At 45.6% G+C, this 13,814-nt stretch overlaps 1 long non-coding RNA gene across 3 annotated transcripts in view; it reads right to left on the bottom strand.

Moving 5' to 3' along the window:
* Positions 1 to 1,392: 1,392 nt before the first annotated feature.
* Positions 1,393 to 13,814, bottom strand: part of LOC115866243 (uncharacterized) — a 92,188-nt gene continuing 79,766 nt past the window's right edge. Inside the window, exons 3-4 of one of the 3 annotated variants that reach the window (XR_009565798.1) lie at positions 11,044 to 12,149; positions 1,393 to 1,744 (exon numbers count right to left, since the gene is read on the bottom strand). This is a non-coding gene — a long non-coding RNA (uncharacterized lncRNA). Of the gene's footprint in view, positions 1,745 to 3,828; positions 4,373 to 7,332; positions 12,150 to 13,814 lie in introns of those variants that run through there. The other 2 variants (XR_009565797.1, XR_004044603.2) reach the window with 2 other exon arrangements.

The raw sequence follows: 13,814 nt of genomic DNA, 5'->3' as shown, positions 1-13,814 counted from the left end.
GACTGTATATACTATGTTTGTAACCAGTTTTTTGTCACTTAACATTATATAATTAACATTTTTCCATTTTACTAGAAGGCTCCTCTTGCCTCTTCATTGAAGGCCATCCTCTGGTTCTAGGACAGAGGAAAGCTATGAAGCAGGCAATTCGTTAAGAACTTGGGCTCCTACAGTGGAATCCAGAAACACACTTGGTGGCCCAGCTCATCCATCCTGTAGGGTGGCCTCAGAATGAAGAACACAAACCTTTTCCAGTGACAAAACTCAGAACTGTGCTGGAAAATCATGTACCACACAAAGAATCCTGAAATTAAAATACCTGAAAAGAGAGGTGTTCCCCATAAGTTACCTGCTGTAGCTGTGGGGGCACGCAGATGACTTGCTCAATGTCAGTAACTGACACTGAGAGTATTTGGCCTTTTTCCTCTGGGTCAACTGCTTGTGTTTTCCAGACCACAACACTCTGCAGTGTCTGTGTCTATGCCTGTTAAGATCTTGAAAAAATCCCAAGCCACATAAATTGTAATAAACCAAGACATTTTGAATTCTACCCTTTAAGTTTGTGATCACATGTAAAAATCATGTCCTGGGTGTGGGTTGGTTGATAGTGATGAATTCATTGTAGGAAATGGTCATATGACTTCCTTCTGGAGGAGAGGCCTCTGGGGGAGGGAGTGCTTTGGCCCAAGTCCAGGGGACACAGGTATATTTAGCCTCTTACAACCATGAGCTGCTGGGGTTGAGTCAGACCAGTTCTACTCCTCTGTGAGGTCCTCAGGCATCACTTGGTGTATAGAGTAGATTCTATTCTCTGTCTCAGTTTCTCCATGTGAATGTAAGACCCACTCCATAGGAGCAGAGGCTGGACCACATCTGTTTTTTTCACCTCTGTATTCCAAGCATCAAACAAAGTGCTGGCATCTGATGGGTAAGAAATTAAAACTGTGTAGGATGGATGGATAGATGGATGGGCAGATGGATGGATGAGTGGATGGATGAGTGGTTGGATGGGTGGATGGATGGGTAGATGGGTGGGTGGATGGGTGGATGGATAGATGGATGGATGGATAGATAGATGGATGGATGGAAGAATGGATGGATGGATGGAAGAATGGATGGATGGATGGATGAGTGGATGGATGAGTGGCTGGATGGGTGGCTGGATGGATGGATGGGCAGATGGATGGATGAGTGTCTGGATGGGTGGATGGATGGATAGGATGACACGGTACTGATTTGTTGATGCTGTAGTTCAGTTTGAGTGCTTTATTGAAGTCATGTACCCGGGTGTCACACACCCCAAACATCAGCCTTCAGTTTAGGCAGTTTCCTCTCAGTCATGAGAGGAACAAGGTAATGAACACTCCTTTGATTTCGCTCTACTCCTTGTAAAACCCCTCAGGTTGCTCACTAAGTACATCAACAACAACGGAGATTTGGCACAATCCTTGCAGCCCCTCCCCTCCTGGCCAGGGACTTCCAGCATGGCAGGATTTGTCTTCCAAGCCACCTGCATTTGCTCATTAGGGCCACACATGTGTGTCCCTTCTGTCAGGTGTCCAGCACAGGCCAACCACATTCAGCCCTTTGGTAATGTGATTCAGCCCATCTGTGACGATGCTGTCACCCACTCACCTCAGGTGCCCAAGCAGGCACACTCCTCCCTTGTAGACTGTGGGTCTGTGCCATTCTGTAGCTGCCAGTTTGCTTCCTTTCTCAGATAGAGAAAAATTGATAAAGGGTCCTAGGCGAAAGCAAAGAAAGTAAGCTTTGGGGTCATTTTACGACAGGCATAGTAACTTGAAGTCAGGCTCCTACTGGGCTTTTTAAAAGTTGAAACCCATACAGGACTCCCATTACAATCTTGGCATATCCCTTAGGGCTGCCCTTCAAGGAACCCACATTATCAGGCACTATCGGGCAACAATCTAGAGATACTTGCTTTTTGTTCACCTCGGTAGAAGTTTATTAAGGGCTGAATGTGGCAGGTACCATGAATTCTTGCTTAAAGAGAATTTACAACTTGGTTAGGATAAAAGGTGATATGATTCGAGAAGAAGGCAAAATACACTCAGAAGGTGAACTCTACACCCTCCTAGTCCAAGAGGGGAGGAGTATCTTTCTCTGCCTTCAGGTAGAGAGTCATAAAGCAACACCTAAAGTTAATCTATTAAAAAAGAGAAAGTTTAAAAATTTTTTAAATGGAGTGACATCACACAGACAACTTATATCCATTCAAATATAAGTTGGAAACTGTTAATAAAATGAATCGGAACCACCTCCTAAAAAAATAAATAAATAAAACCTTCAGGGATTTAGGTTTCAGTTTCAACTATCTGAAATTTAGTTGCAAATTTAGGGGTAAATAACAAAAGCTCTCTAAACAGAAAAACAGATGCAACAGGGTTTATGCACCCTACGTAAGTGAGCTCCACCTTCGTCCGGTTGAAAGAAGCATAACACTCCTGCTTACTGGACAAAAACTAGTTAACAGAAGATATTTCAAGCAGAAATAATGCTGCCAGAGATGGAGTCTCTGCATTTAAAAAAGAGACAGCTGAAAGTGAAGAATTATATAAACTATTTTGTAATGTCAGGCACAGGAACTCAAAAGGCAGAATAGTCTTAAGACATTTTACTATTCAAGCAACCAGGCTTACAATTTCATGGCTCCTCAAACAAAGTACAACACACTTCAAATGTTACCTGATTTTCTAATGTGATATTCTATATATAACAGTAAGCTAGATGTTGGGAACACTGAGTAATTTCTTTTAGATATGATGGTATAAATAAAAATTCTATTTTCAGATCAGCCCCTAAGAGTAAATGACCTCCATAATACAACTGCAATATTTATAAATTGCAGTAAACATAACAGAAAACAATTCTAGAGCCACTGTTTTGTTTTGCTTTTTTTTAAACACGTGAAAGCCATATGGTAATACTAAAATAAGCCCATAGTTTGCAACTCTCCCCAAACCACTGGTCTGGTCCAGAGCCCAGGCCCATTTGGTGGAGATTGAATCGCCCTTAGGACCAGTGCTTTTGCTTGATTTCCCACACAGACCACTGGAATCCAAAACAGGTAGAAATATGGATTGGGAATGTTTCATATGAAAGGATGCAGTGAGGGTTAGTACTTGCCTCAGTAAGGCCAGAAGAGAGCTGATTTGTCACCAGAACAGGTTAAGGACATTCTCCTCAATTTGCTGCATCTATTCTTTACGAAACCACTGAGGGCAGGGTCAGACCCCCTTGTATCCCCAGCACCTACTGAATGGCACATGGTAGACAGTAAATGTATTCTGAGCACATGAAACAATGAATGGAGGTAGATATCCTTTCCCAAAGAAAAGCAGCCACTGAAAGAGGAAGAGTCACCCTAGCCTAGGGATGGGGATCTAGGTCCCCACTGCCTATTCCCAGAATGTCCAAACTCAGGGGCTGGAGGCCAGAAAGCCAGGCACAGAGTGGCATCTGGAGCCACTGGGAACCCCAGCACCCCATGTAGCAGGAATTTCTAGGGAAGCAACAGCTAATAAGGAAGGGAGAGGAGAAGTATCCAGAATACTCAGTGTCAACTGGTGGTGGCATGAGAAAGAGAAAATGTACCAGCAGCCAGAGGTGAACTCATTTAGGTAAGAGACCTGCTAAAATGAATGTTCCTACTAGAAAATCTCTCAAGCCATAGGAAAAACAATTAAACTGTGTTTAGTTCCCTCTGAGAAACAAAAGAATATTCAATGCACTTTAGAAAGAATGCCAAAAAATGCATTAAAATTTAAAAGAATTCATTATTTTTCATGAATTGAAAGAATGTTCCATTATTTGCAAAATGCACTGATGTGCTAGATAAATGAGAATTATTTCTCCCAGGCTGAAAGTTATTTTAACAGCTGATTAGAGTTCTGTTTTTTAAAAAAAGTGTGACTCAATAGGATAAATCTTCCAGTCCAGTCTAATGTTAGAATATGTCTATACATGGCTTTTGAATGTCTCGATTTTCAGATTCATAAACAATGAAAATGATCTTCAGCTACACCCACCACAGGAAAACAGCTGTAATAACCAAAGGTAAAGGACTGTGTAATACATAGAACCAAAATGAATACAGCTGAAAGTAAGTTCTGCTTTTTAGATTTAGTTCATTGTTAAATAGCTTGTCAGACTAGCAGGAGAAAGTAGATAATTCAATAGCAAGGAAGACTGAAGTAGTATGTTTCAAAATGATCCATTAGTCATCCAGATAGATCATGCTATTCCCAATCCTTTGTTGGAATCCCATCTGAGCGTCATGGTTCTAGGAACTATAGGAATTCCAGTCACTGATTATTCCTCAACAGATCAAACACAGCAGAAAAATGGCAGACTGCAAAAAAAAAAAAAAAATCAACAAAGGCTAAAATCCTTAACAGAAGAAGCTCCTAAAAGTCAATATGAAAAACAAAAACAACTCAATTTTTTTAAATGACAAAGGATATGAGTAGCCAATTCACATAAGAATTATAAATGGCTAATAAGTATTTTAAAAGATTTTCAAGCCCCTGAAGATCAGGAATACACATATCTGACAAGATAGCATTTCCGGGCTTCCCTGGTGGCGCAGTGGTTGAGAGCCTGCCTACCGATGCAGGGGACACGGGTTCGTGCCCCGGTCCGGGAGGATCCCACATGCCGCGGAGCGGCTGTGCCCGTGAGCCATGGCCGCTGAGCCTGCGCGTCCGGAGCCTGTGCTCCGCCACGGGAGAGGACACAACAGTGAGAGGCCCGCGTACCGCAAAAAAAAAAAAAAAAAAAAAAAAAAAAGATAGCATTTCCAGTTATTAGGTGAGCAAAAATTAAAAAGATTGCTAATATCCACTTTTGTGGAGAACGTAGGGCATTGTTTTCTAAGCATGATCTGAGGACCGTCTGCATGAGAATCATTTGATGGGTTTATTAAAAGGCAAATCACCGAAACCTGGAAACAACCCAGATTTCCTTCGAGTGCTGAGCTGACAAACTGTGTCAGGGGACACTACTAGGGAACACTACTCAGCAATGAAAAGGAACGAGCTATCGATAGGCAACAACTTGGGTGAGTCTCAATGGCATTACTCCAAATGAAAGAAGACAGTCTCAAAAGGTTACATACTGTGTGATTCCAGACTCAAAAGGAAAAAAATTGATAGTGGCAGAGAAAAGACTAGTGCTCAGCAGGGGTTTGCAGTGGGGAGGCTGTGAGTACAGCTCCATAGCATGAGGGAGCTTGCTGGGGTGTTGGAACGCTTCTGTAACCCAGTTGTGCTGGTCACACAAATCTACTACCTGTGTACAATTCATAGAACTGTACATGCCACCTCCCCAAGACTCAAACTTAACTGTGTGGAAATTGAAAAAAAACTGACAAAAATATGTATGGAGCCCACCTCAGACCTAACGATCCAATCCCTGGGCAGGTGGGGTTGGGCCTGTGAGCTTTTCCTAACAAGCTCCCGGTGACTCTCACGGACAGCAAGTTTTGAGAGTCACCAGCCCTCATAGTTATTCATACGAGTGTGAATGTGTGCCACGTTCTAGAGGACAACTAGGGATATCTGTCACAATGTGGACTATGCACATGCCTTCACTCAGCAATCCATGCTTTAGGAATTTACTGCATGGATACACTCACAAGAGTTTGCAAAAGCATGTACAGACATAGTTACTGCGGCTACACACTAGCGAAAATTGAGAACAACTTAGTCTTCCACCAACAGGAAATAGCAAGATAAATCATGCTACAGCCATATAGTGCATTAGTAAGCATGCAGTGGAGAAAGAGAATGCGCCTTTATTTCATGTACGTATTTACATTCTAATACATCTGGGAGGAATCTTCCAGATGTCAGTGAACATGCTGCAGCCCCAGGGAGGGGCTTTACCTGCACTCACCCTACCCACTAAAAAAATGAGAATGAGTTGCCACATATGAAGCTGGATGTGCAGTTCCTTCTGAAGAATCGGAAGGCCTGGCAGCTGGTGTGGCTCACACACTCTGCCCTTTCCCTCAGCACCGTTCTCCGTGTGTGTTATCAGGTACAGGAGACCTTGAGGTATGACGTACCTAATGAACCAAATTTTGTGTTTGCTTTTTTGTATGTGTCCCTGGGTGAATTGAAATTGATATGAAAGGTCTAACAGAAAGATACAAATTAAATCAAATTTAATGTTTTTATTATTATTCTGGGGCACCTTCTCTCTGATGAGGCTTTACACACGTGTCTAATTCTCACAACAGCCTTAGGGTGGATTTTGTTATTCCCCTATACAAATGAGGAAACCATGGGACAGGGAGGTTAAGTCACTTGCCCAAGGCTCCCTGCCCACCCATGTCTTTGTCCCCTTGGGCTCCGCCTACCTTTCCAAGTAGGTTCTGAATTGACAAACCAACCCATAAAAATAAAATTCAGCCAATATATAAGCATATTTCCATAATTTCACGTTAATTAAACAAATATTGATTGAATGTACACTCTGCAACAGAAACTATCAGTTCAAACATTATTTAAATTTGAAGTATTCGAGGTGAACAGCGTCCATTCTGTTTTCTGCGCCTCCCTGGCTACATCCCCGAGTGAGCTCTGGAAGAGTTCTTCTCCATGTCCATAGCCCTCATCCTTCTGATTGGACCACGATTCTGATGGTTAGTTCCCTTGCTTACCAGTTGTGGAGCCTTTTGGATATCACTCCTTCTTACGTGAATGTTTGCTTTGTAACTCTTCCCTGATATGCATCACATCTCCCTTCCTCCTTCATCTCTACTGCTAAGCTGTCTCTTGTTTTCAAAGCATATGTGACTCTTGAAGTTCCTTCTGTCTGAATTGACCTTCTTTACTACTCCCTTGATCTCTCTAACAGCCTCAAGCTTCTGGTCACATCCGCTGAAAGCCTTCCCTGCCCAGCCACCTGGCACTCTTGGTGGTCACCTCTGCCATGGACTCCTCTGCAACTGCTGTGAGTTTCCTGAGGGTGGCCTTACCTCTGTGTATCTTCCACAGGGGGCACAATACCTGTCACCCACTGTGTGCCTAGCACATGCTGCTTGACCCAGCTGGAGACTGACCAGATGAACAGCACTTACAACGGACTGGCCATTGGGGAACACCTCTGATTTAGTTGTTGTCAGAGCCCAGACCCCGTGATGCCGTCTCTCACCAGGCAGTCGCAGGAGTGGCCAAACTTGAACCCGATGGGAGGAAGCGCAGTCCCGGAAAGGCTTTCACAGCTCCACCACCTCCTGGCTTCAACGGCCTGACTGTTAACACAGTTTGGGGCTTGCCCCAGAAGTTGTTTCAGACAGACCGGGTACTAGCCCCACCCCCACCCGAAAGCCCTGACACCCCGTCCAGTCACCACTCCAGGAAGAAGGGGCTAATAAACATTCAAGTCTAGAGTCAGAAGTTCAATGTTGATGTTGTGAGATTGTTGTTTTCATCCACAAAACATCTCTGTGTTCTGCAAAGCCCATGAAAACAAGCACCCGGAGGAAGCAGTGGTGTGGCCCTCACTGCCCACCTCTCCTCCTGCCACCTGCCCAGCATTGGTCATGTATCCCCCGTTGCCCTGAAGGAATTTTCTGAAATAGAACACCCTCTCATTGCCTCAAATTCAATGTGTCTAAACACAAAACTCGGTCTTCCCACTCGAAACGCACTCACTACTGCCTCCAGTCTCCAGTCTTCCTGGCTTGGACCTCTGGCATAATCTCTCACTCGTTGCCCCCTGAGCCTTCCTCTCTCCTGTGCGATTAGCCACTAGGTCATTGTACTGATGAGAGGCTACCTTCTCTGCAGCTCTTTTACATTTGTGTTTCTCTCTCATTTCCTCAGCCACCAGCAAGTCCAGACTCCCCCTTTCCTCCTATGTTTTCTGACCAGCAATGTCTACGGGCAAGGCAGGGCTCAGATGCCACCTCCAGGATTTTCCATTATTCTCTGAGCCTCTGGATTCACTATATTTCACTTCATGAAATGTCTCTAACCTGAGCTCCATCCTTCCCGCAGCTCCTGGGCATCTGGGTGCTCATGTGGAAGGGTTATCTGCTTCTAGAAAGGGAGGGAGGGAGGGATTATTCCACTAGAATACTCACTGATGTCCTTGTTTCATGTTTTGACCCCAGCTGAACCCAAGAGTTCTCAACTTTGTGGGGGTCTGATGTAAGCTATGGAATCCCTCCTCCAAAAGATGAATAAACCCACAAAATGATGGGTTTATTTAGGGACTCATAGGCCTCCTGAAGCCTATCCATAATCTCCAGGTTAGAAAGCCCTGCTTCATCCTTGCGCCCAACTGAGAATGTTACCGTCAAATTAATCTTCCCAAAGTATGTCAAGAATCTATATCAGAAAAGTGCTATCAAGCAGAGCAGAACCTCTGTGGCTTGGCACTCGTGGCGCTTTACTAACTGGCTATGCTTCTGCCCATCCGTATGTATTTCCTACTCCCCAGGGTATAATCGGGCTGTTGATACCAGAGAGAAGTGTGTCATGCTCAGAAGTGACCAGCATTCTACAGCAGCTTTCTGAGCAGAACAGCCACCAGCAGTGCCACATACTGTCTTCTGGGACGGTGAGGCCACGTTTGCTGTGCGGTCTGGCCAGAAGCCTATGGGGATATCTACACAAGGTCTCACCTCCACCCATCAACTTTCTTCCTCCCTCCAGCTCGTATGCTGTTCCCTTTACTCAACATGTGGTTCTTGGCTGGGACAGTTGTGCCCCAGGGCACACGTAGCAGTGCCTGGAGGCATTTTTGGTTGTCACAACTGCGGAATGGGAGCTGCTGGCATCTAAAGGGTAGAGGGCAGGGGTGCTGCTTCATACCCTACAGCGCACAGGACGACCCCACAGCACAGAACCTTCAGGCCCCAAACGTCGACAGATCTGAGGCTGAGAAGTCCTGGTCTCCAAGGATCTCTCCACCAACAGTCAATCCTGAAACTTCCTCAAGTCCCACCGCCTCACTGAAATTTCCCAGGTCCCTCAAGTCTACCAGGATCTTTCCTTCCTTAGACCCTAGCCTGCTTAGCATCTCCCCAACCTGCACAAATTAGCACTTGACACTTATATAAGTGTTGCCGAATCTCGCATTTGTTTCATCCCATATCCTCAATTAGGTTACAGGATCATTAAGGACAGTGATGTTTATTTTTCTATAGGTATGAGCATAAGGTAAATATGGAATAAATACTTGTTCACCCAAGTAGTTCCCTGAGCACAGAATGAAAAATAAACTTAAATTCTAAGCTTAATTAAGCCAGTGCTTAAATTTACTGGCTCCTCTGAAGGATGCCAGGGTATGGAAGCAAAGGAATCGTGTTTAAATATAAAAGGGAAGTTCTAGAATTTCCACAGAATTTAAACTCTTCTTATGCTGAGGAATATACCTGGAAATGGAAGTCAAGTATCAGCTAGAGTCACAACTGTCCTTTGAAATTTAAATAAAATTTGACTCAACCCTTCAACAATGGGGAAAATCAGCATTTTTCCCGCCCAGGAACTCTTTGGGAAGTTCTGTGTGCAGAAGTCCCTTCTTCTGCTGAGACGCCCTCACTCTTCACCCCCGTGGCTGCCTGGGCGCTCAGCTCCTGTTCCCATCTCCTGAAATCTCCCACAGAGGACATTTATGTGTGCAGAAGCCTTTAGGGATGGTTAGAGGGACAGGGTGGAAAATGAAATCGTAGAAAGCACTATTTTTTTTCAGACAGCCCTATTTTTGGAAGTCCCTCAGTAAACCCAGTCCAGGAGTTTCCCACAGACCCCCCTTTTGCTCCAAACTTCAGTCTCTTGCTGTGTTGCTCTGTGCCTTCTCTGCCTTCTTCCCTTTTCCGAAGACCCTCTGAACCACTTCTGCAAAGCAGCCAACAGTTCCTGCACCCCAAGCCGGCTAGGCTGGCCTTACCCTAAGCAAAGACAGTTATCTTCCTAAAAAACCCGCCCGCCTTCTGTTCCTTCCTCTGCACAGACGTAACCTTGAGTCCAGTGAACAGAAGCATCTGCAGAGAACGCAGAGCTCCGCAGGGAAGGGCAGGTGCGTGGGCTGCCCTGTGGAGCGGGGACATTGCTGGTATAGCTCTCACCACTTCGCTGTGTGTCACAGTGGTTTTCTTGCTATCCAGATCTTGGAGGGCTGGGGACACCTTTAAAGCCCCGTGTGCCAGCCGGTCACCAGGCTGGCTGGGCCCCTCAGAACCAGCCAGCACGCCTCTGGCCGCACCCTTCCACCAGGTAAACGCAGATAGAGGCCTCGCTCACAATAAAGAAACACAGGTAAACACGCCATTTGGGCTGGACTTGCTTTTGCCGATGCACAAAAAGTGCTATAAGGTCCTTGACTCTTATTTTGTAAGTGATACAAGCTCATTATAACCTCACTGGGAGAAATGATCTCTGTGAATATTTTAGTGCATTTCCTGCTCTGAGAAGCGTCCTTAGGGAATAAGACAAATGACTGGGTCAGTTTTACCCAAGGAAAAGGCCCGTCTTATTTTACAGGGGCAGAAACCCCTTCTGACCTGCTCCTGGGAAGTGTCACATAGCACCCTTAAGTTAATATGGATATCCCCTGCGGAAACTCAGAGGCTTTCTTAGTTCTCTTGCCCCTTAGAATTACTTGAATTGTTCGATAAATATTTATTGAGTGCAAACTGTTGTTACCAGACACACGTCTAGGTGACGGGGATGCACTGGAGCAGACAGATCTCTACTCATGTGGCTCTTCCTCGTGGGAGGAGACAGAGGAGGTGGGCACTCCCCTCATTTCTCTGGGCCTCAGTCTCCTTCCTGAGCAAATAAGGGAGGTTGGACCAGAAATTAAACATCTTCAGAACTTGGGAAACTCATTTGACAATGCCTGTGTGTTTTAAGAGAGAAAATTTCTTCAAGGTTTCTTTTTTTTATCTTTCAAAATTATAATGAGCTCTGCATTTTATTTCCTGACGTGTCCAGGTGTTTTAAAACATGAAAACAATGCTTAAAATGATTTATCATGGAGTAAAAATTGTACTCTGGGAAAACATACCTTGATTATCCAATGACTGACACACCTACTCAGAAAGACACTCCACCTTGAGAAGCAGGACTCTTCCTACTCTGGTGGAACATGGGAGCACTTTCTACTGACGTTTTCTGGACAGCCAGTGCAGAAAGCAAGACATCCAGAAGCATGGTGCTTGAGGTGGGCAGAAGAAACCACTGAGTGGGAACACATTTTCAGAAAAGGGAAGCTGAAGGCAAACTTCCCAGTTGTGCCACTGATGGGGCCTGAGGTCTGAGCCCTGTTGCTTCAGTTCTTGACAGATGAAATGACTTAATGCATGTTTTGAAGCTCCCAGACGCTTTCTATGACCTGACGTAATCCTCACAGTTACTCCGTGAGATGGAGAGCTTGGTCCCCTTTTTACAGATCTGAAAACACAATCAAAGAGGAAGGGCAACTTGCTTAAGGTCATGCAAGTAGGGGACTCAGACAATGCCCCCGATACCAAATTGGTCACTTCTTCCCTGTACTATATACACCCCGTCTCTGGACCTAAAATCCCTGTAAATTACTTAAAAGTGCAGACATGCTCCACTGGTCACAAAGTGGCTTTGTGCTTTGCTCACTATCAGGTACCAATGACATTAAGCAAGGTGCCTAATGGAAGCCCAAAGGCTGGCTGGGAATGAGCTGACTGGCTGACCACATCTTCCTTGGGCTAGTTTGCCCCCAGGTGAGGAGCCTGAACCCAGGTTCCACAGCGGTGGTGAAGGGCCTCCCTGCCTGTGTCTCCTAGGCACCCACATCTACCAGCACGCTCTGGTAGCAGCCTGGCTAGTCTCAGTTGACCTGGCCCATTCACTGAGCCCTTTTCAGAGTAGCCATTATGTGTGAACTCTGCTGGGAGTCCTCTAGGAAGAAGAAAGACTTCTTAGAAGAACTTCTTTAGAAGCTGAGTTCTAAAGAAACCTCCAGTGTTCTTCATCAGGCGAGGACTGTTCTCTGCCTAAGAGATCAAGCGGCGGCTGCTGGGGCGGGGGAGGAGGGGAGGCGCATCGAGGGTCTCCAGCAGGGAGCCTTGGCGGGGTCTTCTCAGCGCTCTCTTCTTCCGGCCCTCCCCTAGGTGAAAGCAGCTTCAGTCTCCTAACCTGTAAAGTGAGAACAACAATAACCGACTTCAATGGTGTTTTCCTTCGAATTTTGAGAATTGAGCCTGACTGTCTTTAGCATTATTCTCCTCTACTCATGTGCCTAGTTTGAAATCTGAATCAACAGTTCTCAGAATAATTCAGGTTTGGGTGTGCGTGGAAGGGGGAGGGGTGGGGGCCTGGTCAATGGTTTAGAACTTTGCGGAAAGGTTGGAGATGTCACACTGACTGTCAGCAGAGGTGTGTGAGAAGCTCAACCACAGAGCTGTCCTGGGAGGGCAGGGCTGGGTGAGGTGAGGCTCATCAGAGGTGGTGATGAGGAGAGACTTCAGGAACACAGGAAAAGAAGGAGAGCAGGAGGGAATTTCTTTTTGGCCTACAAGGGAACTTGTCTCTGAGGAAGGGGAAAGCACAAAATTGATCACTGAGTAAGCAGTTACATCGCATACCAATTTTCACATACTGGTGAGATCAGTAAAAAGAGAAAGGGAAGGAGACCACATATATCATGAAACTAAGCCATAAATAATGAAAGTACCAGTTACTCCCTAGGAGTATCTGTTTCTAACTGACTTTTTGTTAGATGGGGCAGGTATAAGCAAAAATAGCAAGACCAAAGCAGCAGTTATTTTCTGTGGATAATAAGTGAACATGAAAGGATATTTCCTACACTGATGTATGTGATGGGCCACGTGCCAGCTGAGGTCTCCCTATCCCTGAGAGATGTTTCATGGCTCCATCCCTTTATCCCACATTCTGTGGGAAGCCCATTGTCCCCTTTGGGACACAGGGACTCTCCTGGGCACTGCTGGGTCCCCTTTCTGCACTCCCTGAGCTCACAATCTCCCTTGGCTCTCGGTTCCCACAACTGTCCTTGTCCCTCTCCTCTGCACAGATCCAATGTGGAACTTATTCCTTTTGTGTGAATCCCACACCCCCAAACCAAAGCCCATGATATTAGGTGTGTTGCAAAATGTTGCAGGTTCAGTGTGAGAGGGACTGTCAGTAGATGTGCACAGACACCAGGCTGCTGCTGTCTTCACCTTTCCCGCCAGCCTGTTTCCGGGACCCTTGCCCTCAGGCTAGCCTCCTCGCGGACATTCCTCTCCCCACTTCTCCACTCTCTTGCCTCTCAAACTGGCTCCCCATTCAGCCCCTCCCTCAGCCTGAATTCAGCCCTTCCCTTTGCTCAGCCTCAACTTAGGCCTTCCCTTTGCTCATGAAGAACTCAGTGACCCTGCTAAAATGAATGGTTTTATCCTTCAGTAACATGGAAGGATGTGCGGACCCTTTGAAGATTTCAGGTTTTCGTTTTCTTTCTCCTCCACCAGTGTCTCTAAATGCAGGGGAAAAGTATAGAGGTTTTCCCATGGGTGATATCCTTTGTGTCCCGTCTTCCTAGAATGCAGCGCATAGAAAACAAGCATGAGTTTTGAACAGCCAACATTTTTCCCGTTTCTTCAGTAAGTGAATAGTACTCATGTACTATTGAACAATGCACTGTCACATTACTTGTCCCTAAAGTGACACTTGCGGCGCCATACTCACCTAAATGTGCTGTAGAGGCCTTTCCTCATTCTGCCTTCTCAACCCCAGACCCTATTTCCACAGTGCCTCTCCCCGCCCTCCACCGCAGGCAGCGGTCTCCTCCTCTCTCTTCCACAT

The sequence above is a fragment of the Globicephala melas genome, chromosome 11 (assembly GCF_963455315.2).
Source record: "Globicephala melas chromosome 11, mGloMel1.2, whole genome shotgun sequence".
Lineage (NCBI taxonomy): Eukaryota > Metazoa > Chordata > Mammalia > Artiodactyla > Delphinidae > Globicephala > Globicephala melas.
Note: the sequence above shows the minus strand (reverse complement) of the source record. Positions and strands in the feature narration are given on the sequence as shown.